Source organism: Acomys minous, assembly GCF_964271855.1.
Source record: "Acomys minous genome assembly, chromosome: 9".
Classification (NCBI taxonomy): Eukaryota; Metazoa; Chordata; class Mammalia; order Rodentia; family Muridae; genus Acomys; species Acomys minous.
In genome coordinates this window covers 44,330,159-44,351,076 of record NC_140490.1, presented here as the reverse complement: position 1 = coordinate 44,351,076, position 20,918 = coordinate 44,330,159, and the positions used below count along the sequence as shown (strand labels likewise).

The 20,918-nt window shown below is 45.5% G+C and overlaps 2 long non-coding RNA genes across 3 annotated transcripts; one reads left to right on the top strand and one right to left on the bottom strand.

Annotated features, from left to right (window-relative positions):
• The first annotated feature begins 207 nt into the window (after positions 1–207).
• LOC311605814 lies at positions 208–7,964 on the top strand. The gene is made up of 2 exons (XR_014782099.1): positions 208–3,521; positions 4,203–7,964. It is a non-coding gene; the product is annotated as an uncharacterized lncRNA (long non-coding RNA).
• On the bottom strand, positions 4,732–10,090 carry LOC311605813. Of its 2 annotated transcripts, none has more exons than XR_014782097.1 (3): positions 9,978–10,090; positions 9,772–9,888; positions 4,732–9,597 (listed from the first exon to the last, which is right to left on the bottom strand). It is a non-coding gene; the product is annotated as an uncharacterized lncRNA (long non-coding RNA). The 2 variants fall into 2 exon arrangements; XR_014782098.1 differs by having other exon boundaries at positions 9,805–9,888.
• Between the last annotated feature and the right edge of the window lie 10,828 nt (positions 10,091–20,918).

Below are 20,918 nucleotides of genomic sequence, written 5' to 3'. Positions count from 1 at the left end.
CAGCTGGATCTCTGTGATTTCCAGGCCAGTTTGGGCTACACAGTGACACCCTGTTCAAAAAAAAAAATATTCTGCCCAACCAAGCTAACATTTAGCAGAGGCAGCATGCAGAACAAACACTGTATCTATTCTCTCTCCTTCCTAAGATGTCAACAAATAACATTCAAGTCGCTGTAAATTTTTAATCAACTTTTATTTCACTATTTATTTATTTATTTATTTATTTTATTATGTATACAGTGCTCTGCCTGTATATACATCTGCAGGCCAGAGGAGGGCATCAGATCACATTATAGATGGTTGTGAGCCACCATGTGGTTGCTGGGAATTGAACTCAGGACCTCTGGAAGAGCAGTCAGTGCTCTTAAACGCTGAGCCATCTCTCCAGCCCGGAACATCTTTTTTATCTGTTTATTTTATGTATGAGAGCTCTACCTGCATGTACACCTGCATGCCAGAAGAGGGCACCAGATTCACATATAGCCAGTTGGGAGCCACCATGTGGTTGCTGAGGATTGAACTCAGGACCTCTGAAAGAGCAAACAGTGCTCTTATCCATTAAACTACCTTTCCAACTCTTATTTCACTTTTGTAAAAAAAAAAAAAAAAAAAAAAATCTCAACACCGATTCACTAAGAACGTTCATTCTACCCTAATTTCTTTCTTAATATACATTTTTATTCTTTGAGAATTTCATACATTGCGTTTTAATTGTATTCACCCCCTCACCCAACTCCTCCCAGATCCCCACCACATTCCATACCCTCACAACTTTGTATCCTCAATTGAAGGGAAACAACGAACAACCCAGCCTTTTCCAGTCCAATTAGTGCTGGCTATGTACTCTTGCCTGTGTGGCTACCCACTGCAGCATGTTCCATCTTCCAGGGACCACAGCCTTAAAGAAAATGAATTCTCTCTTCTGGCCAGGTATGGGGTGGGGTTGTGACCACCTCCCCGTCTATGCGGGCATTTGTTCTGGCTTGGGCTTGCACAGGTCTTGTGTACGCTGTTGCAACCTCTGAGAGTTCCTACGTGCCAGCTGCCTGTTATCCAGAAAACACTATTTCCTGTAGTCGTCCACCCCTTCGGCTCTTACAGACTTTCTGCTCTGTCTTCCACTGTGGTTCCTGAGCGGTGGGAGGAGAAGATGTATGACGGATGTCCCGTTGAAAGCCGAGAACTCTGCAGTCTCTTATTCTCCGCCTTGACAAGTTGTGGGCCTTTGTGTTCATTGCCGGCTGCTACAAAAGGAAGCTTCTCTAGGGGAGTTGACCAAAGTAGTAATCTTTGAGTACAACGGCAAGGCTTTCCAAGTTAGCTTAATGCTGTGTGCTTTTAACAGAGTAACAGTAGCAGGTTCTTATCCAGGGCCCATGGCCTATGTAGCTGTACCTCCTTGGTTCCAACAGTGCCAGGTAGTGGCTCCATCTTTACAGCAGGAAAGTGCAGAATACAAAGGGGGGGGGCAGTAATATATTTTAAACTCAGGCAGAAAGTGGTCGGCTACTCCCATGCCATTCATGGCACGATGGCACCAACGGGCTTATCTTCCCAGACCGTAGTTTTTGGAACTTGCAGGGTTTACAGCTCGGTAAGACTGAGGATTCGTTTCCTCAGGGTGTGTAGCACCTTCCAGCACTGTGAAAGCTAACCACTAGGGATGAAGCTTCCCAGTCAGAACCAGCTTAATTTCTCCATATTCTGTGACTCAAGTATGTCGTGTCTTCAGTAATAGTGACTTGTTGTCAAGTGTGAGATGCTAACAACGAGCATTGGCAGCAGCCCGTGTTCAACGACTTCAAAAGAGGTAACCCACTCCCGGCATAGGGCTTTTGAGTTCCTAGCCTTTGTTTACAGTAGGAGTATTGTTGCCCCACTATAGGATAACTCCATTTAAACATGTAAATGTTTATATCTCTGGAAGCTTCTGCAATAGTAAATTTTCTTGTCTATTTTTCAGGTTTTTCTTTTTATAATCATCTGAAGGTTCCAAGTTTTTTCTCATAGTTTACTCTTCAATATGTTTGGAGAGCCAATGAAATCCAGAGAAAAGGCCTTACCCTTTGCAATACAGTTATCAATCCGACAGTCAGAAAAGAAAAATGAAGACTCTCCAAGAAACAGAAAAATTTGAAAAACAAATACACATGACTAAAAATTTTTAGAAATGAAAATATTTTATCCCTGAAATGAGGAAAGTTTCTCTATTTTACCAAGAGCAAAATGAGAAAAACCAACATAACAGAAGAAATCATTTTAATTAGTGATGATAGCGTGGTGTTAGAGCCTGCTCTTTGTAACATAGCTGAAAGTTACATAGATGCAGCCATTTTTGTATTCAGCATATTCATCTTCCATTTTGTTCATAAGCTGAAATTATGTTCAAAAAAATTTAACTCTGCCTCCTAGAAGTAGTTATTCAAAGCTGACACTAGCAGACCTTGCCAGAGGGTCAAGTTAGCCTCATATTTTACTCTGACTCAATGGTGTCATAATTCCTGCTTTGTTATCTCCCACTTGGCTACACTCTGGTTGTACTCTGTGTTATCTCTGCACTTGGCTGTGCTCTGGTTGTGCTCTGGAAAACCCTAACCACCACCTCACTTACCTCACTTGGGACCAATCAGTTTAAAGGTTAGCTGATAATACTTTTTCCAATTGGCCAAAATGAACTTAAAATATATTACTGCCCCCGCCCCCGTTGTATTCTGCACTTGGTTTTCCTATAAAAGGCCTGCCCTAAAAACAGGTTGATACCACAGTTTGGCTTCCAAGCCCACTGTATCCCTGACCATGGTCAGTCTTGGAGGGTTGCGTTCAATAGCCATCTATATCTGACTGAGAAGTAGTCTAGGTGGCTTGTGTGGCTATTCTTGAGCCACAACAGTGGGTATGCGTGTGTGTGTGTGTGTGTGTGTGTGTGTGTGTGTGTGTGTGTGTGTAAAGGAGAGTTGCTTTCGTGTTGGAGGGTGGACGTAGGCCAGAGTAAAACCTCAGAAGTCATTCCTCAGGTGCTGTCCACCTTACTTTTTGAGATGGTGTCTCACTGGTTTGTGTAGGATAGACTGGCTGTTCAGTAAAGCCCAAGAATCCCCATCTCCCCAGCACTGGGCTTGTAAGTGCATGTCACTGGGCCTGGCTACCACCACAAAATAACCAGAAAATGGAGCAAAAGAAGGCCAACAAAAATCAAAACCAGCCAGCTCCCCCTCAGGCAGTGGGTGTAGAAAAGGAGGATGAGCCACCGGGAGGTCACCCACACACTGTACTGCGAGAGGCTGAGAACTGGACGCGGCGGGAGCCTATGAGGTCCCCAGGAGTGCGGCCTGGGTGTGTGGGCTTCTCAGCCTGGTGTCAGCTGTTTGCTGGTTTCCTGAGAAAGATTCTGGTGCCTTGAAACTGTTATTTCAGAGGTGGTTTGTGAGGACGGTTTGCTTCCGTGTGATCAGAAGTCCGTCCTGATTGGCAACCACTTTGAGGAAATAGTCACGAATTTGGCATTTTTCATAGGAAGCCAGGTAAGTTGTATGGAAAACCTCACTCCATCATGCCCTGCTTAGAAAGGCGTTGCAATGTCTTCAACATCAGAGGCAGGGAAAGGACATCACATTCTTCATAATCCTCATTCCAATTTAAAGTTGATTAGAATTATTTTTAAATGTTTCCATGACTATTCCTTTGTAATGACTTCTTTTTTTTTTTTTTTTAGTACAGGGTATCAGTATTTAGCCCAACCTGCTCTCCTGAATTCTGGGTCCTTCCACCTCTTGAGTGCTGGAATCAGAGGCTAGTGTCACTATGCTGGGCTGGTAGTGAACTTTTGACAAAGCAATTTGATGGTACTTAAACTAGATCCATATGCTCGGGTCAGTGCCAGTAAAGGGTGAATTTGCCAGCAGGGCAGCCATGTAAAGGGTACCATGTCAGCTTGAGTCAAGAAGGCCACACATAGATCATCTTTCAAATAAAACTCACTTCCCACAGGAATAAATCAACACAGAGTCATTTGCCAAAACCACATGCTGGCTTCATTATTTTGCTTTTAACACCCACTGGCTTTCCAATATTGAAACTTCAGCTTCTCAAGATGTTAGTTTTTGCTATTTTTTAAAAAGCTATAAATTTGGAAACTTAGGGTTAAAAAGTCTAACATAACACTATGCAACTGGCTTTAATTTATTTCATTTCTTCTCCTTCAGGAAAACCCAGGAGGTTTATTCAATCTACCTAAGAGATTAACCAGAGAGCCAACGTGAAGTCTACATTATAGATCGGAAAAATCTGTAACTCCCATCTGGTTATAATAAAAAATAAACGTCTAAAATTCAGACTTTGATTGTTTAAAAAAAAAATAAAATATTTATTTTGAAAGTAAAATAAAAAAGCGAATGCCAAGTTTAGGGAAGCCACTCACCACCCCCAGATCAAATGTGAGTTTCTTTCAGCCTGGGAGCGTGAAGGCTGAAGATGCTCCCTTCCCATGCGAGACTGTACACCAGAGCTTGGGCCTGCTGGCTTGCTCCCACAACCTGGCATCTACCTTTCATGGAGCCATCCTGCTTTGCTTCAAACTTCTGAAGTCTTCATCCTTCCTACAACATGAGCCTCACTGCCTCCCTCCGTCCCTCCCTCTTTTCCTCTCCTGGTCCCTCTCTCTTGTGTGTGGGCAAGTGGATAGCCCTGAATGCATTTCCACACACATGTAGAGGCCAGGGGGCTACCACGGGCGTTGTCTTTAGTAGTTGTCCACCTTTTTTTTTTTAGGTAACATGGGGAACTCAGGTTAAGAGAGGGGAGCACAGGGGCTGGGGAGAGGACCCTGTTGGTAAAGTGCTTGTATTAGAATTTGGTCCTCAGAGCTGAGGCTTCGGTTTCTTGTTGCTTTGTTTTGTTTTGATTTTTTGTTCTTGAAGCTGGGCATGGAGACACAATATTTGTTTGTTTGTTTTTTAATATTTTACTAATCTATTCAGATTACATCTCAATTGTTATCCCATCCCTTGTGTCTTTCCATTCTTCCCTCCCTCCCTCTTTCCCCCTACTCCCCTCCCCTATGACTGTGCCTGAGAGGGACCTCCTCCCCCTGTATATGCTCACAGGGTATCAAGTCTCTTCTTGGTAGCCTGCTATCCTTCCTCTGAGTGCCACCAGGCCTCCCCATCCAGGGGACGAAGACACAATATTTGTAATCCCAGTGCCGGGGAGGCAGATAAGTGGATGCCTGGCATTTGTTAGCCAACCATCTTATCCTGCTGGCAAGCTCCAGGTTCAGGGTATGATCCTGCCTCCAAAGGCAAGGCTTCCTAAAGATGTTTCAAACTCCTTTACCCAAATGATCCCCTCACCTCATCTTCCCAAGCAGGAGCCAACAGGTACAACCACAGCAGTTGTCGCCCTCTTACTCTTTAAAAGTGATTGGCAACCTGCAGGGAGTGATTTGCTGTTCCAGAAGCTGCTTACAGAAAACAAGGTCTTCAAACTGATACACAAAATATTAGAGACTGAGATTTTTGCTCGTGGTCAGTTACAATGAGAAAACTGGGTTAAAACAACATGTAAAGGCTTATTAGAATTTTTCAGACTCCTTCTACCCCCCCATTCTAAGCCCCTTTAAATGTGTTTGATATCTTTATTTATTACTATTATTAGTGTGTGTGTGTGTGTGTGTGTGTGTGTGTGTGTGTGTGTGTGTGTGTAAACATACCTGCGGAAGTCAGAAAACCGCTTTCTGGAGTTGGTTCGTTCGCTCCCACACCCTGGTGAAGCAGAGCTTCTCTTGCTTCCGCTGCCACTGCCGCTCGGTGCTCCAACTGACCCACAAAGTTCCAGATGATTCTCCAGCCTCCATCTCTCACCTCACTGTAGGAGTGCTGGGATGACATCCAGCCAGCCTCCTTACTTGCCAAATTCCTCATAGACTATAGAGGACCAAGAGACAAAATCATAATGCTCCCAAACTCTCTCTCCGGAGAGGAAGAAATGGGAAGAATTGTGAGGAAGACACGCACAGAGTAATGAATGAGGTAACTATGCAGTAGCTGGGCACGGGGCGCACGCCTGTAATCCCAGCACTCAGGGAGGCAGAGGCAGGCGGATCTCTGTGAGTTCAAAGCCAGGCCTGGTCTACAAAGTGAGCCCAGGACAGCCACAGCTACATAGAGAAACGCTGTCTCAAAAAACAAAAAACAAACAAACATTAGAAGAAAAAAAAAAAAAAGAACTCCTCAGGTCTCCAGGCTGAAGTTTTGGAATCTTGGGCTCTTCTTGATGAGATTTCCAAACTCTTAAGTAAGAAAGAAAGGAGAAGTGGTCACGGCATTCTGAGAGAAAATCCATTCACTCACAGGTGCAGAAATCACAGAGAAGGACCGTTGAGCAACAGAACATTAGCCCTCAAAATAAAAGATATGAAACTACATTTCTACCTCCGATTGACATTTGCCCAAGCACGAGAGACATCTTCAGATGCACACAGAGTGTAAGTATCTGACCCCTACTAGCCTGTTTATGAAAAAATCAGGAATGCGAGTGTCAACGCTGGTCACTTTCGGAACATGCCTACAGTCCCGGGTCCAATCCCCAGCACTGAAATACAGCAACAACAACAGTAAATAAGTAGTTGCAATTTTTGTTTTGTTTTTCTTATTTTGTTCTTTAAAGACAGGGTTTATCTGTGTAGTCCTGGCTGTCCTGGACTCACTTTGTAGACCAGGCTGTCCTGGAACTCAAAGATCTATCTGCCTCTGCCTCTGCCTCTCGAGTGCTGGGATTATAGGCGTGTGCCACCGCACCTGGCTAATAGTTGCAATTTTTTAAATGAATGAATAAGCAAAACTTTGGAACTGAAAATCATATTTTATCTCTATGCAGTGGGGAGTAAGTGGATGAAGAATAAATAGCTTCCTACACATCCCCGCCAGCCATTAGAATTTCAGTAGAGTGACAATCTCAGCAATGATGAAAAATATATGCAATACCTTAAAGTACCCTAAGAAATGTGAAAGATTCCCTTACTGAAAAATAAAAAAGGAAAAGTTGAGAGGGTGGAGCATTTTACCACTCAGCTTCCCACACAGGAAAGTCACTAAAAACGTGATGGTGTGACTGCCTCCAAAGGGGCTCGCAACCAAGATGCCAGTGTCCCTGGCTGTGGCATCAGTGAGTCGGTGACAGTCCTGGGTAAGTGGACAAATGGGGTATTCATTCTCCTGGTGACACAGCTCAGTGGTAGGAAGTGCTGACCTGGCATGTGCACAGCTCCAGCTTCACTGGCATGTGGGGGTTAATTTTGATAAGTGCAGAATTGCTTTCCACGAGGGCTGCAGCTCAGGAGAATCTGTGTTTCCCTCTCCATCTCTGTGTAGTCTCAAAACCACACCCCTTTCCAACACTTCAGTAATTTTAATAAAGCAAATTTGTGATTTTTAGCTGTATTTATCTCCTTGCAAATGTTTGGAATGAGTGAGGTACAGCTGTAATAGCAGGACATAGGTGAAATCACCATTAAACAACTGCGTGAAATGAATGATGTGCTCCACAGAACAGATCTGAGTGAGAAAGCATGGAAGCTATTCAAGTGTATTAATAGAGAAAAGAATGGCTGGAAAATACCATTTACAGTATGTTCCCAATTATTTATGTGTGTGTGTGTGTGTGTGTGTGTGTGTGTGTGTGTGTGTGTGTGTGTTTGCATTGCATAAATAGATTATGGACATATGCATAACTGGGATATGTCTAGGGAAACACAGAGATCTCTTTCTTCATTCAGTTATTTATTTATTTGTGTTTAGTTTGTTTTACGTACATGTCTGTGTGACATCCCTTCGTATGTGTAGGAAGAGGTTGATGATGGACTGTCCTCTATGCTCTCGACTTTTTTTTTTTTTTTTTTTTGAGACAGGATTTCAAAACTTGGAGTTCACTATTTCAGCTATCTCGGCTGGCCAGTGAGTGCTAGGCAATCTATCTACCTCTGCATCACAGCACTGTGGTTACAGATGTGTGTCACCACACCCAGCTTTTATTCTGTGGATGCTGGGGAATCCTAACTCAGGTCCTCGTCCATGTACAGCAAGCATTTTCCCACTGAGCCTTCTCCCCATCCCTAGAGAGCTTTTTAAAGCGGGAGATAAAGATTCCACTTAGTATACACCAAAAGAAGTTCTTAACGGAACTGAAGAATGAAATACAGTGACTTCCATTCAAAGGTGGTAGACAGAGCCCTCCATTCCAAACCTCAGTCAGGTGATGGTCTATCGTGGTAGGTTGGGATTTCTTTTTTCCTTTGGTTTCTGGTTTTTCGAGACAAGGTTTCTCCGTGTTAGCTCTGGCTGTCCTGGACTTGCTTTGTAGACCAAGCTGGCCTGGAACTCACAGAGATCCACCTGCCTCTGCCTACCGAGTGCTGGGATTAAAGGCGTGTACCACAACACCTGGCAAGTTGGGGATTTTTGAATGCATGAGCCTACAAAATTTTTGGGAGCTGGGAAATGCTGTGATGGATGAAGATAGTTTAACAGAAGCTGCACCTCGAGGCTGCAGGGGGAAGCCTAGCCACAGTGGAAATCAACACGGAGGTTCCACAAAGACAAACCAAGAATAGAACTATCATGTGACTGAGCATAACTGCTCTTGGGTACGTAACAGAGATGCTAGTGTCGATGTGCAGAAGTGCTCGCATAGCCACGCTTACTGCTGCATCATTTACGATAACAAGGGCATGGGTCAGACTAGACGTCCATCGGTAGATGAAAGGATGGAGGAAACAGGGTACACACACACACATACACTGTGCGCACGCACAGTGGAACTGTATTCAGCTGAAAAGAAAAGTGAAATTGTGACATTTGCAGAGAGAAAAGTGAAAGTAGAAATCATGGTTTTAAGCAAAATAAGCCAATGCAGGGAGGCGAATGTGTTTTCTTCCCATATGTAGATCCTAAGTCTAAAAATATCTGTTTGTATATATGAGTATTTGTATGCGTGTGTGTGTGTGTGTGTGTACAGCCGCGTGTGTGTGTGTGTGTGTGTGTGTGTGTGTGTGTGTGTGTGTGTAGGTCCCACACTGGAGAAGGGAGGAGATGACTGTAAGGGAGGGAGGAAAGGTAACAGAAAGTGTGGACATGAAAGCAGGGGAGACCCCTGGGTGGTAGGAAGTCGCTGTGTGAGACACTCTCCTCAAGGAGACACAACACACCCACGCCTACTCATCCTCTGAAAGGACTCCAATCAGACCAAAATAATGATTGCATCAAAGTTCAGTTTGGGGAGCCAATTAGTTCTTACTCACCCAGGAGGATGGGTGAGGGGTCACTCAAGGGAGCATGGAAGACTCAAAAGCAGCTGCGTCACTGGAAAGCCCAGCCCTGCACGGTGACGACTTACAGACATGGCCTCCCTGGATCTCTGCACAACTTGCAGGCAGTTCCACATGTTTGAGGCTCTCCTCTCTGCACTGAGGCTTGTCAGGCTCCTCCCCCGGCAGCAGCTGCTTACTGCTGCTATAGAGCTGGGGAGGGCCATGAGAATCATGCACCCTTCTGCTTTCCCGCGCCACGTTTGTTTAGCTCCTGGGTTTTCATTCAGAGGAAACCGCTGCACAACAGAAGGGAACCAGAAAGGGGACAGGCAGGGGATGGGGAAAGGGGTAAGGGCAATGAAACAGGACAAAGATCATGACAGAAATGCGTGAACGTGCCGTCATTCTGCATGCCAGCTCAAATCGATTTTAAATATTAAAGTTATCTGAAGGAAAAAAAATCTGATAACCTGAGAATTTGAGTTTCCGGAAAGTAAACGCACCAAATATGGGTCACATAAAATGAGAACATTCTGCCATCAGAGCTCATGACATGATTTCGGGATTCAGGGGAGAAAGATGGGTTCCTAAGGGGAGAAAAGTAGGTCAAACACAAAGAACAGGATCCACAATCCCCGTTCAACTGCAGCAATGGAACCAGAAAGTCCAAAGTCACCCATTTCCCATTCCATTGTCTCCAGAAACCGGGGAGATAGCAGCTGCCGACACGAGGAAAGAAAAACAACAAGAAAGAATAGACGAAGCATTCACGAACCAGCTGGCTCCAACCCAGAGGCGAAGGGTTACAGAGCGTAACACAAAATCTCCTCCCGCGGCAGCTGGGAGCAGTAAAACAGGACCCAGTGAGGACAGGTACCCTGGGTCCTGCCAACTCCCACTGGGTCCTGTTGCCCCTGTGGGCTCCTCAAGGGCTACTCCTATGGGGAAGTTCAGCCTTTGCAGCAAATTTCAATACAGCCTGTATCTCACATGCTGTCCCCTGGAGTTGATTCCATCTTCCCTGTCCCAGTACAGGTGGGCTTGGGACTTTATGCCACAGCGAGAGATCCAACCACTCACAAATTCAAAGTAGATGTGTAGGAAATTATGTCTGCAGTCAGGCCTGATGGTGCACTGAGGATGAGGTAAAAGCATGGCTGGGTGTCCCTGCACACCTGCTCTACGTGGAAATTCCATGTCAGCTTGGACTATAATGTGAGGCCTTGCCTCACAAAACTAAGGGCCTCTACTGAACGTGTGTAAACTTCTCTTGCAATCATTTCTTAAACATACAGAGCAGGTATTACATGCGTGAGCACACGTGTGGAGAGCAGGACTGACTGTAAAGTGCCTTCCTAGAGCTTTGCTGTTCATCACCACACAGCTGGTGGCTAGTGAGCTTCCGGGTCCTCCTGCCCCCACCCTCCTTCCATAGCGCTAGGGTTATAGGCGGTCATGGTACACTCTCACCAGTGCCAAACTGTGCTCTTCCCAAATAAGCCTTCCCCCTCAGCGGGTGACTTAGAAACTTTTAAAATACTAGGGCCAGCCTCATGTGATAGCACATACCTTCAACCCCAGCACTTGGGAGGCAGACACAGGCAGATCTCTGTGAGTTTGAGACCAGCCTGTTCTATATAGTAAGTTTCAGGTCAGCCAAGGCTACAAAAAAAAAAAAAAAAAAAAAAAAAAATCTAGGATCAGTGAGATGGTTAAATGGTTAAGGACACATGCCACCAAGCCTAATGACCTCAGTTTGACCCCCAGGACACACATGGACACATGGTGGAGGAGAGAACTGACTGCCAGAAGTTCTTCTTATCACTACATAGGTGCAACGTCACATGGACACACACACACACATACATACATACAAACATATGTACATACATACATATATACATGTGTACATATAAAACAAAAGAAACAATTTCATTGCAGCTTCCCTTCTCCACAAATATATTTAATATTTTTATATCTCCTTGCTTTTTGAAACATGCAAGGCAGCCAGCACTCCCCAAGAAAGGGCTAAAATGCCCCTGACATTGGCTCAGGACAGTCAATTCTTGGACTTTTGCTTCACAGCAATATTGTGCATTGTTTCTGAATTTGGTGAAGGGAACTTTGAGGGAGTCCTCAGCTCTGTGTCCACACGTCTAGCCACTTTCTCATCCTTTGCAATAACCTCAGCGTGCGTTTTCTGGAGCAGTCCACACTGGAGCAGGTTGGATGATTTCCTCTTCCTTTGTCGGAGGAGCCATAATTTTGATTCATGAACACTGAACTCACAGCCAATAGCACTGAGTCGAAATCGTGTCTGGACGCAGCTCATGGAGCACATACACTTCCTCCGAATAGAGATCTTCTCTGTAAGGCGATCACGGCTGCCCTGTGCTCAGGAATGCTTGCCATGTTTCAGCCCTACGCTCGGTGGAGAGGAATTAAGACAGAAAAATAACCAACCAAAAGCCACAGTGCCAAAGGTCTTCGCTTCAAAGCTGACCACATCCAGTGTGCTTAGCCAAGGCAGCAGACTCTTGATGAAGCCTTTTTCCTTGACTCCTCCACATGTAGCCCATGCTAAACACACACAGTGATTCCAGAAGGAATACTGCTCCAAGACTGGGTGCTGCTTGATTTTTCTGTCTTTAATGTTTTGTAGAAATTCATTGTTGTAGTTGTTTCCTCTGAATTGAAGCATTCCTTCCTAGAGGGAAAATGTTAAGGCTCAAGATGTGGGAAAATTTTGCAAGTCTCAGGAAGTTCCTGAAACCTAACAGCTACATGAGACATCTCTGCAGGGATATACAAACAATAGTGGTTGCTGGGGACAGGGGACTCCTACCAGCCGAGCTTCCTAAATCATGCAGCAAGCTCTAGGGATGCAGCTTTTATGAGCTGTGACCCCATCTGCCTTTGAGTCGCTCATGCTCCTGAAAATAACCCCAATAAACTCAGTGGAGGAGGATCGCTAACCTGGACTTGGAAAGAACTGCTTTTTGATCAGTCTGGAGTGAGTAGACATGTTCACACCGGGGAAAAGTCGCATACAACCAAGGAAAGGTGTTCATTAGTCACACTGCTTTTTAGATGAATCACAGAACCAAAATCCATTTACCTTGTGGTAGAAGAGAAGCCTCAAGGGGAAATCTATAAGCAGATGAGGGTGCAGACAATTTTATAAATCCGGGTTCTAATTAATTCATTAATGTTTTAGAGTAAAAACTAACAGGTTCATACATGTATATTATTATATTTTGTTCATGTTCTTCCCGTCACCACCATTCCCCCCCCCCCCCCGCCATCATCCTCTGTTGTCCCCCTTTCTCTCTAGATGGTGTCATGACCCCTCCAGTGGAGCCTGTGTGACAAATGATACTACACAGCCTGAGGTGACGACCCCCACCGAGGGAGAGCCTCCTGGAATGGGCTGATGCTCCTGCCAGGAGTAACTGATTGCAGCCTTCTTGTTTTGGAACGATTCTGCCATTGCTTTTACTTTCTTATCAGAACTTTTCAAACGTAAATGTGTTGCTAGGAGACTCTCTAACTTGGGACTGCAGCCAAGGACCATTCAGGCAAGTTTACCACTGAGTTCCGCTCTACTTGTTAATACAAACATGGCTAAGAATTAATCACCAGTTAATAATTTACATTATGACTTACAAATAAAATGTTTAAGAAAGCTCCAGATAGTGATGAGAAGAGCTAAGAAAAAAAACTGTCTTGACTCACAGGTGTTTGGCATAATGAGAGAACACTGACCTTTGATAAAGAGGGCACATGCGTACTGATACCAAGCTTATGACTTAGGACTGATGATTCAAGATTGATGACAACATTATTACTCTGTATCCTGTATTTTGAATTGTAAGGACCCATACTTGACTGAGACGGTCTGCGGCATGATGGTATAAATGCATTTTTGGATTATGGAATCAGCTTGATCAACAGGTGCTCTCTGAGCATCAGTGCCCTGTACTGCCTAGGAGAAGCTGGGAAGCAAAGTAAAGGGCCCACACATCCCTTCAGCAAAGCTAAGGCTAGAGGGAGGACAGGTAGATGAACCAATGTTAAAAAGGGGGGTGCGCTGCCAGTTTATGAATAGGCAATAAAAGAAAACTGATTATTCTTGGGAAGCCAGTCCTGGTTGTCCCCATTTTATCTATTTTGTAAAATATCTGAACGTCTGCATGAGAAAGAAAGACCTACATTTTCCATCATAGAAAAGCTGTATTATATTGTATATATTCAAAAATGTAAAGTGTTGGTGTTCGTCTCAAAAGGTCACAACAATTCACAGTTAAACATTAATGAAGGGACAGCCTTTTCTACACATGTCTACTATCAATGGACGATATGACTTTATAATTCCTATAAACTTGTGCATTATTTCATTGTTTTGTTTTGTTTTGCTACAGGGTTTCTCTGTGTCCTGGACTCACTGTGTAGGCCAGGCTGGTCTCAAACTCACAGCTATTCTCCTGCCTCTACCTCCCAGAGTCCTTGGATTTCAACTGTGCACCACCATACTTGGCTACTTTGTGCATTCTAATATTAGCACGTCCTCTGAGACTACTTACCTCTGTTTAAAAGCTGTTCCTATATTCTGCCATCTTAAGTCTTTTGTTGTTGTTTGGTTTTGTATTTTGGTTGGTTGGTTAGCTTTTTAGTTTTAGCAGTAAGAGGGATTCAACCTAGGGTGCCATGCATTTGAAGAAAACCCTCTACCACTGAGCCACAGACCCAGCCCTATTTTGCTATCTTTTACTTTTAGTTTTTGCTACTGCTTACGTATTTATATACTGTTGAAGTAACTGTTGTCTTTCACACTCATTGCAAATATTTTCCAGTCTAACACTAGTCATGATTTCTTTGGTTGCTCGTCTATTATTTGGGCGGGGGGGGGGGGGGAGTCTATATGTACATACAAGTCTTAGGAAACCACTGCACCAGAGTGCAGATTCTGACACTCAACACTGCTGTAGATCCACATCTGGAGATCTGGCGCCCTCTTCTGGCCTCCATCAGCACCTGCTTTCGTGTGGCATACACTCATATAGACAGACACATGGAAAAAAAAAGAATAAAACAAAACTAAATATTAAACAAATAAACACTATCTTTCTGGGCAAGGGCTAGAGCTCTGTGGCCAAGCACATTCCCTGCATCACAAAGGGGAAATGTTCCTCTGGTCTTAGAGGTCATGTGTTTTCTGTAGACTTTTTCCCTTACAGATCCTATCAATTCACTATTTGTATTGTGCCATCTGCAGTGTGTGCAGATGATGAAGCATAGGACCTAACTCTATTCTTTCCAGACTGTGCTTTGTGCCTAAAGCATTTGCCCAATAAGCCTTCTTGGCTTCTGAGCTGGGACACCCGGAACCTCAGAGGGCACACATTCTCTCCCTGCCCCGTTTCTGCCTACACATTTTTCAACCATCCTGTCCCAGTTACTGTTTCTTTTTCATCTATAGTATATTATAGACCCAACCAGCCTAATTGAAAGGGCTCAATTCACTGAACCCAATTAAATACTTCCTGAAAACAAAGCTCCAAAGGCCTCACTGACTGATCTCACTTGGTGGGCGGAGTCAATAACTTTCATGAGGTAAAACTTTTCCATAAAAGTTTCCATTACTGCAACTGGCCCTGAATCTGGTCCTGCCTTCTCACGTAGGAGTTGGCATTGCCACGGGATGGGATCCAGCCCAGGTCTGCTGGCAGGGGCCCTGCTCCCACAGCTCCCACAGCTCCCACAGCTCCCACAGCTCCCACAGCTCCCACGGCTCCCACGGCTCCCACGGCTCCCACGGCTCCCACGGCTCCCACAGCTCCCACAGACTACTTTGTCTTCCTGTTTCCCAGCAGCGGGAGTAAGAACTGCCTGCACAGACAACACAAGTATCCAGACCTCTCCCTACCAGGGTCCCTCATGGTTACTCCAGACCTGACACTGGAGCCCTGCAGAAGCCCTCCAAATACAAATGTGGGCACAGGAGCTGGAGAGTCAAAACAAGAGCAGAGTCCCCAGGGTGACACAGTGGCAGGTGACACATAAGCTGATAAACTATGAGTGCCACTGGAATGTGGATGTGAGGCCTGAGGAGAGATGGCTTAGAAGCCTGAACCTCAGGCTAAGGAGCACCCGGAACTCTCACTTTGATTTCTGCTTCCTTTTCGTGTTCATGTGTTTATTCCCCTCTATATGCAAAAACAACGGATTCATCTCAGCCCTTCTGAACTTTGAACTTTAACCTTTAAACATGCCCCGTTCAAGTGCTTAAACACCAGGCTCTCAGTCTTGGTCCATTTTCTGTTGCTCAGCTTCCTGTCACCATAACAAATATCTTAAATAACCTTGATATGAAGAGAAAAGGATTCTTTTTTCTTTTTAAAGATTCATTTATTTATTATGTATGCAGTGCTCTGCCTGCATGTACACCTGCCTGCCAGAAGAGGGCACCAGATCTCATTATAGATGGTTGTGAGCCACCATGTGGTTGCTGGGAATTGAACTCAGGACCTTTGGAAGAACAGCCAGTGCTCTTAACTTCTAAGCCATCTCTCTAGCCCAAGAAAAGGATTCTTTACACTCATCATTTCAGAGGGTTTAGTTCATGACCAGATCCATCTGTTGCCCCAAGGCCTGTTCAGGCCCATCATGGTGAATGTGTGTGAAGAAATAAAGTCCTTCACTAGGAAGCCAAAGTTTCTACCTGGATCCTACATTCCATTCCAAGGGCGTGACCCTAGCAACCTGCAGGCCTCCTGCTATGCTCTACTTCTTTGCCATCAGCCAAAGATGCACAAATTTTGAGGGGTGCCTAAAATCTGGACTATGGCACCACATCTGGAACTGTTTACTGGGACAAAAGTTCTGCAAGGGCAGAAGAGGCCCAGACGTCCCTGTGCACACAGATAAGCACTAGGGAAGGCAGGGATGTTAAACACCCAGGGTTGTTCCTTCAAAGTAAGGGATCAGTAACCTGTTATCTACCCCGAAAGCTGGGAATAGACATGCCTAATAGCCTTGTGACCTTCGCACTATCTGTACTAAATTGTTCTGTGCTTAAAATAAACTAATCAGAGTCAGACCCCCAGAATGAACTCCCAGACTCCCCACACTGCTTACTAAGTCATCTTGAACTGAACTCGCCTCCTGTGGATTGTCACTCTGCTGGCCACCGTGTCTGCAGAGGCCCCTGCACAAGGGACAGCCATGGTACCTGTGTCTGGCGAGTCCTGGCTGAAAGGAGGCTCTGTAGAGACCTGGGGTGATGCACGGGATCACATAGTGAGAAAGACTATGCATTCTGACTCCCACATCTCATAAAGCCATTGATGCGCCAAGCAATCCCCTAATCCCCTCCCTCATGACCTCACCGAGCCCTTGTTACCCCCTGAAGGCTACACTTCCAAATAGCGTTATCAGGTGAATTCCAAGAGACAGTTGGACCATGTGCCTCCCAACCCTACCCTTCTGAACCGAAGAAAGACCAGATTTCCTCATCCTCCACACCTGGCACCCCAACCCACTCTCTGTAGCGCATAGACAGAGATAGTGGGAGTTTACAGGGAGAAGCATGAGCTGCTGCTGTCTTGGCCATCACCCAGCCTCTCCACCTTCACTGCTCCTTCTCCTACACACACACACACACACACACACACACACACACACACACACACCAGCATCCAGGGCTTTAGCATTGCCCCCACCCTCACCCCCAACAACATCTTTGATCTAGTTTCCAGCTTCCAAAATTCCAGTCCAGTGTCCCATCTACTGCCAGCTTCTCTTTCTCCTCTTCCTCCTGAGTCTTTCCTACCGTGTTCCTTTTCCATGCCCCTTGGTGGTCCTGGACGACTGTGGTAGCTGAGGATGTCACAGGGATATATTTAGCACCAGGTGTCCCAAGTGATCAGATGGCCAATGCCCATGGTGACACTCCTAAGAACTTCAAGCCTCCAGGCTGCTCCTCAGCAGCTCCTCAGCAGCTCCTCAGCAGCTCCAAAGCATGAAGCTTTGAAGAGCTCCTGGGACGAGGCCCACAGACACTTGTTTAAGGCTGAATTGTGGGTGCCACGTGTGCACATGCTAGAGCCTGAACCTCCAGGACCTCAGCATACACCTGCGGTCAGAGAGACTATCTGTAAAGAGGGCACTGAATTGAAGAGGGGTTGCAGGTTTGCTGCACCAGGCTGGTTTTATGAGGGTGCTGGGGATTGAACTCGGGGCATTATGTAAGTGTTCCCTTAATGAGCCTCAGAGCCAGCCTCAAGCATTTGTTGTTGCTGTTGTTTTAATCTCATATTTAGAACCACAGGAGTTGGCCATGCGTCTGAAATACTTACTCCACGGCGACGGAGACCCAAGTCTCAAAGCTCATGACACGGAAAATGGAAGCAGGAAAGTGCATGATGGGGGAGAAGGAGCCTGGCTCCCCAAGCAAGCCCCTCCCCCCAGGATAGGCCAAGAGGCTTCAGATAGACCATGAGAATAAAAAAGAAGGAGGTAATAAGGAGGAGAAATCGTCTGCATGTCTTTTTCTGGGCACTCAGAGTCTACCTCTTTCCTTCCTCCCATAGTCCGCTGTTTGGGTGACGGTGGGCGCCTCGAGCCCTGAAGGAGGAAAGAGAAGGAGTCAGCAAATTCAAGTCAAGTTAACCTTCTATTCCAGTTGGGGGGGGGGGGTGAGGTCTCAAATTGCCACCATGTCTACATACAGAGCTCAGTAGGATCTGACCTCAAGGCTAAGGCAGCAATGTGACTGACAGACAATTCCTAGAGGGAGACACCGAGCCTCACCCTGCCATCCCCCCACCCCCGCGGAGGAAAGACTGTGTTTTCAAGTCAATGTTGTAGCAAAAGCAGCCTTCCTAGCTCTGAAAAGTATCCTAGGCAACCATTATCATCATACTGCTGAGAGCAGAGGTGTCTACAGCAAAGCTTGAAGGAGACTCCTGTGTCTTGGCCCACATTCTGACCTTCAAAGTTACTAATTTTTTTAAGTCAACTAAGAGCTAGGGAGCTTGCAGGCTTGTTTAGGTCTTGCCTCAGTGCCAAGGCAGGCCTTCCAGATGAGAGGGATTAATTAGGCTGGCCGAGCCCCAGCCACGCAGCGTGGGCCTTTGCTTGTGTCACAGTTGTGATGCATTTACATCAATGGCCCTCCACAACTCCTTGAAAACCCTTGCTGGTCTCAGACAGAGTGGATGGTCTCCAGATGCGGGCGGCTAACTATGTGAGTGTCCGGATAGCTCCCGATTTGCAATTAGCTGCCTTATTGGCGTTCTAGTTCTCAAAAGGATTTCATGCTGGGGTATCTTGCAGACTCCCACTCACCCCCAGAAAGTCAATGACACAAATGCTTGCTGGCGTCCTCCAACTTTTCAATCATCCCACTTCATAATGCGGGTTTATGAGCTGATACTTTTTCCAGCAACAAGCACCGAATTATCAGACAGACAAACGAGGACATGTGCATAGTCAGAGTTCTCTAGAGGAACAGAACCAACAGAATAAATATACATACATACATACATACATACATACATACATACATACATACACTTTTAAATTTATTAGATCATCTTATACAATACAGTCCAACAATGGCTGTCTCACTCCCAAAGAGCCTAAAAACCTGGTAGTCTTTCATTCATCAAGGCTGGATGTCTCAGCAGTCCCAACCTGGCACGGAAGGCTCTGAGCATTCCTAGAGAGCTACTAGCCTTCAGTCCACACTGGAAACCTAAAAGGGCTATGTTCTAGCACATGAAGGAATCAGCAGAGGCAGAACAGGGTGGGTGGAATTGCCAGCGCAAGTGGAGAAAAGCAGGTTAAAAAAAAAAAAAAAGCAAAGCTTCCTTTTATGTCCTTTCATCTGTGCTGCCACCAGAAGAGACAACCTACCTATCCAGTGGCTCCTCCCATTTCAAGTACTTGGATCAATAAAATCCCTCACTAGAGTGCCCGGTAGCATGCCTCTTTGGTTGATACCAGATCCCAGCAACTTGACAAGATTAGCCACCACACACAGAAGTAACAGAAACAGCATAGGAAGATAGGGCTGTGTGACAGCCCTCACTGGGTAGGGGACTTGCAAAATGAATTTGCAAGTACTTGCCACCACTGAGCCCATTGAGTGGGGCCAGCACTCACACATTCCTGCTGCTGTGCCATCTCCACTACAGCAGACCGTATCCTCTCAAACTGTATGCCCGAATAAACCTTTTTCTCGCTTAAGTTGTTCTTGTCAGGTATTTAATGGCAGCCATGAAGATAAGTAATAACTTTGGATGCTGGAGGCAGTGGAATTATGTGTTCTTCAGCCTCTGCTCTGGAGAAGAGTCAGCACCCCACCCCCAAAGCACACACAAACATAGCTAAGATTTGCTCAGGTGACCTATGCCTACGAGTAGGGATGTGTCATTTCTGTTAAGGCCAAGAAAAATTGTTTGGTGTGTTTCATTCTTGATAGGAGAAGGCAGGTAGGAGGCAGGAGGGCAGCATTTATTGAACGCCTCCAGTATGCTTAATCCTGAGCTCTGCCCCTAACGAATATTACTTCAGCTAACCCTCTCACGTCAGCAGCCTCTGCTTTTCCTCCCTGCCTTGGACCAATAGCTGACAGTTTTAGTAATTAAACAAAGTCCCTGCTCACCTCCAGCCCTGAGCTTCTGTGGCTCAGCAGTTTCTTCTGTGAGCTGAAGTTCCCAAAATCAGAGTGACCTAGTTAGGGTTACTATACCTGTGATCAAGCACCATGAGCAAAAACTAGTGTGGGAAGAACAAGTTTAATTGTCTTAAACCTCCACAGAACTGTTCATCAGTAAAGGAAGTCAGGACAGGAACTCAAACAGGGCAGGAACCTGGAGGTGGGGGGGGGCCTTGGAGGAGTGCTGCTTACTGGCTTGCTCACCCTGCTTTCTTGTAGAACCCAGGACACCAGTCCAGGGACAGCACCACCCACAGTGGATTGGACCCTCCCTCATCAATCACTAATTAAGTAAAAGCCTTACAGGCTTATCTGCAGCCCACCCTGCATTTTCTTAATTGGAGTTCCCTTCTCTCAGACAACTTTAGCTTGTGTCAAGTTGACACAAAGGAGCACAGAAGGAAAAGTTGCATCTGGACAAATAACTGAACTTGGAGATTATGATGAGTTAAAACGTTGCAGACCAGAGCCAAATTACCTTGGGCTATTTTAGTCTCTTTGAAAGACAACTATTGTTCCCCCTTGTCTCTGACAAAACATCCTTGTGACTATCAAGACCTTGCAATGTATCCTTAACAGACCCCTAGTTTCACCATCCGAAAGCTAAGGAGGTCTTCAGACAGCATCTGAACCCTATAGCAGAGATGCCCCCCCCATTTGCTGTAACTGCCTATTGCAGTCTCCATCTGTGTATTTGGCAAACACATTGATGTATAATTTCCCTTGCTCTGTAATTAATAAAAAGCTTATGTAACCACTTCTGCGGTGGAACACAGCATCTTGGGGACATCTGAATGGGTGTTCCTGGGTCTTAGCTACTCATGCTTGGCTCCAGAACGGACTCTTACTCCCTTTGAGGTGAGAACTGTGTTTTGGGGTCTATACCAAACTGAA